Here is a 4,473-nt window from a genome sequence, read left to right on the forward strand (position 1 = left end):
ACTTCTCTTAGTTTTAGGAGTAACTCTCAATCCCAGGTTCTTTATTTTTATTTATTTTCCCAATTAAATTTATGAAATCTTCCATGTTACAGATTACTCTTTTGAATTAATATTATTTGAGGTATTTCAGTTATTATTGCTTTCTTTTATTTACATGATTATTGCCTCCCATCTGAATGCATTTTTTATTCCAGCAGTTTCAATTTTCTTTCCTTTTGGCTTTGGTTAAATAATTAGTGACTCTAGAGTTATCAAACTCATTGTTGATTGAAAATTGGAATTCATCCACTTAACTTACCTTCATAGTTAGAGGTTAACAAAGTGGGAGAAAAATCCAATTCTCATCACAATTGATAAGGATAACTAGGAAAGGACCTCCAGTTTTTATACCTTGCCAAAGGTTTATTTTACAGCTATTGTTATTTTATTTTACTTGTCATATGATATATTCCCACCTTACTTCCAAAACCCCAATTTCACCTTTTTCATAGCCAATAATAAGAACATACCTCCCTGCAATTCCTTGAGAAGACGACCCGAGGTTTAAATACTCGGTTATCAATTTTAAAGGGGTTTGTTACTTGTGACAACCAAAACGTTTGTACGAAGGAATTTGAAGGGATTTCTGTCGATTTAGAGACTATATCTACAACGTGACTGTTTTTATGACATTCTTTACTGGCAAAAATCCTAACGTCATCGATCCCACGAGGATTGATGGGCTAAGCAACGATGATTGAATGATTTACTTAGTTAAACAAACAGAAAAGAGTGTTTGGGTCTCAATTGCATCAAACAGTAAATTCAGAAAATCAGAAAGCAAGCAATAAACGGGTTGTGAAATATATGGAGAAAACTGTTAAGATTTCAGAGATGTTTATTTTCCGGATTAACTTTTCTTACCAACTACATTAATCATGCAATATTCAATTCATGGAAAACTACATGTGACTAAACCCTAATTTCTTATACCTTTTTAGTCTCCTCTAACCTTCATCAACCTTTGTCACTTGATTCCAATTAGAGGGTTAAGTTTAATTATAGTTTATATACCACAGAAACCCTAATTATCCAAATATAAGAGGATTATATGTCACATATCCCGTTAAGTCCAGATAATTAGTGATTTAGGAGAAATTATTTTCAAGATGTTATTTAGGTAAAGAGCTTTTCCAAGTTTACAAGAACTCAAATAGAATAAGGGTCATACTTTCGTTCCACTCAAATTCATAAGATAAAGAATGAAAACAATTCTTGAAATTGAAATCAATACATGAATTAAAATATAAAAGTAATAGTATCAATTCATAGAATAAACATATCTCCTAACCTTAACAGTGGAGGCTTAGTTGCTCATAGTTCAGAGAAAAAACTAGGATTCAGAAAAACTGTAAAGTGCGGAATCCTGTAGAAGAGAAGAGAAGAGCCCAAAGGGCTGATTCTTTTCCCTTTTATATCTAATCCTAATTGATATAAATTATATTTTCTAAAACTAAATAATATCTTTTCCTATTTATAAATAAAATAAAAGTTTGAATCAGAATTAAATAACTCTTCGTAGCTTTCCTTGAAGATCATGGGGACTACTTTGATTCATATAGCTGGCGCCTAACTTGGTGGAGGTGGCGCCTAACTTGGAGGAGGCAGCAAAGATTGGGCGTGTTGATTGTGCCTTGGCGCCTAACTTGGTGGAGGTGTCACCGAACTTGACCCTGGCCGAATGGAATGAGTGTGATAGTTGTACCTGGCGCCTAACTCGGTGAAACCCAAGTTAGGCGCCACCTTGGCAGTGAACTTGGATGCTTGGAGTTTTCCTTGGTTCCTAACTTGGAGAATCCCAAGTTAGGCACCACCCTTGCAGTGTGTCTTGGGGTGTGGAGTTTGTCTTGGCGCCTAACTTGGAGAATCCCAAGTTAGGCACCACCAAGGCCGAATTGCTGGAGAAGTAGTGTGCACTATTATACGTCGTTGGAAAGCTCTAAAAGTTGGCTTTCCGATGCCACTAAAATCACATCAATGGAATCTCTATAGCTCAAGTTATTTCTGTTGGAGTGCAGGGAGGTCAGGGTTGACAACATTATTCGCTTTCTTCTTTTTTTCTACAGAAACTCTATCAAATCCATTTGAATGCTACCTGAAATAAGCATAATTGCACACAACTCAAAGTATTATCCATAGTGACTAAAAGATATTTAAATATTGATTAAACTCAACAATTTGAATGCAAATTCACTAGGAAAAGATAGGAAAGATGCTCACGCATCAGCTATGTTACAAGTACCATTCTCCATATCTACGCATTTTCTTTTCTACAACAAAGTAGCATTATCAGAAAGGTAGAGAGCTGTAGTGCATACTTTTATTACTTCTTTGACTACCCCTTGGCCTTTGAAGTATCTCTCCATTTGCCATAGAAAATTTCCACCTCTCGAGCATCCCACACACCCTTGAAATCCTTCGCCTTTGGGAGATCAATCTTTGTCATCTCTCTTATAATGGTTGGTCGGGATCTCACTTCCTCAAACCAAACTAGAATCTCCTCAAATGGTTTCAATAAATTCTCAATATTCTCTTCTATTTGGAGCATGCTTTCTTTGAAAGCATCTAGTTCTCCCAACACGTGAGTCTCAAGGGTCTCCTTGTCATGTTCTATCCTTTGGAAGCACTCATCCATAGAGCATAGAACATTCTCCAATATAGAAACCCTCTCTTCTAAGAAGTTAGAGTCCTTATCTCTAGACTAACTTGAAGACCGAACCTTCTTGCTTTCCCATTGAAAATGAATAGCATTCCTTCTCCTTTGAGACTCAATATGCTCTATGGTTACACTAGAAGTCATACCCATAATCCACTTGTGCTCCCTCTCGAACCTTGCTTTGATACCAAATTTTCAGGGCATTAGACACACTACAATGCTACCCTGTCGGTACTCGAATATACTCAACCTCTTGAGCTAAAACCAAGTCAACCTAACCCTCAATATTTAGCAAGGCTAAGAACACAAGAGAAAAAAAATTTGGTGGAAAGAATACTTTATTACTCAAGTGTTGGTTACAAATGACTCACACACTCAAACTCTAACTCTCACGTCTATTTATAGCCATCCACCTCCTCAATGGATGGTTATGATTAAATCTAATCAACGGTCTGGATCGAGTGTTCAGAACCTTCATTACAAATATCTAACCTACCACATTTTTCTAGATTATTCTATACTACTCTTTATACTTCTACATATATCTATACTCTTCTAGAATAGTCTATCACCTTCTAGAGTCTTTCAAGACCTTCTAGGATATTCTAGAACATTCCAAAATTATCCAAAGTATTCTCAAATACTCTAGAATACTATGCAAACACCGTTAAACGTAACATCTTAAAATTTACCATGATAGTGAGCTTTTTATATGAGAACCCATGTATTATATTACTCCTCTTTCAATAATATATAAAGGATTTAAGAATGTACTTTCTCAAAGTGTAGATCATCAAGTATTGAAGAAAGTGACAAATATTTTGTACAAGTAACCTATGCTAGTATTTGGTGGTTTCGTTCAATTTCAAATAATGCATGTGGCTGATGAAGCTAGTATGCAAGAATTATTTTCAACTTACCATCAAACTAGAGCATAGGCCTCACTTGTCGAGTTGTATGTTGAGTTCGAAAAAATCGATGATGTTAATTTTTCAGAACCCAACATAGACTAGATGGGTTATAATATTGAAAATGACGAAGAGTTTAAAGGTAATTAAGAAATTGTTGGTCCAATTAAAGATGTGAGGAAGATCTTCTATACACACTTTGAATGTTGATGCCATGCATGCATTGGAATTTCCTGAATACTACTACTACTATCAGTGGCTAAGAGAATGAGAGGTTGAATCTTGGCCTTCTTTTTTCTTTACTTGTAGCCTTACCACTACCACTACCACTACCACTACCACTACCACCACTACTACTACTACTACTATCAATGGCTAAGAGAATGAGGGGTTGAATCTTAGAGATTTTAGTTTTGTCTCCTGACGCGGTAGGAGCCAAAACAGTATTACTTGCAAGGAGTGTTATGATGAAAAGAATCTTAGTGAATAATTCAAGAGATACTTTATTTTTGTCTCATTTTGTGCAGAACCAAAAATAGAGAAGAGAGTAGAGAATGACACATAGATGTATCCTGGTTCAGCTATCCAGTACAATGTAGCCTACATCTAGTCTCCATCATAACAATGATAGAATTTCACTATCTTTTCAATAGATTACAAACACCAATTCTCCCTAGGATTTATCCCAATCCTATCTGGGACAAGTCCATATTCTAACCCAACCTAAACCTGACTAGGACTCATCCTAACTTTCAATTGAAAGTACTAACCCAACTTGTAAGAAAATCCACTTAGGATCATGACACAAAGCAGAAATAATAACAAAGGATTTTTTAAATAACTTAGGCTTTTTCTTCAAGTCTAGCTCTC

This window comes from Arachis duranensis, chromosome 10 (assembly GCF_000817695.3).
Source record: "Arachis duranensis cultivar V14167 chromosome 10, aradu.V14167.gnm2.J7QH, whole genome shotgun sequence".
NCBI lineage: Eukaryota > Viridiplantae > Streptophyta > Magnoliopsida > Fabales > Fabaceae > Arachis > Arachis duranensis.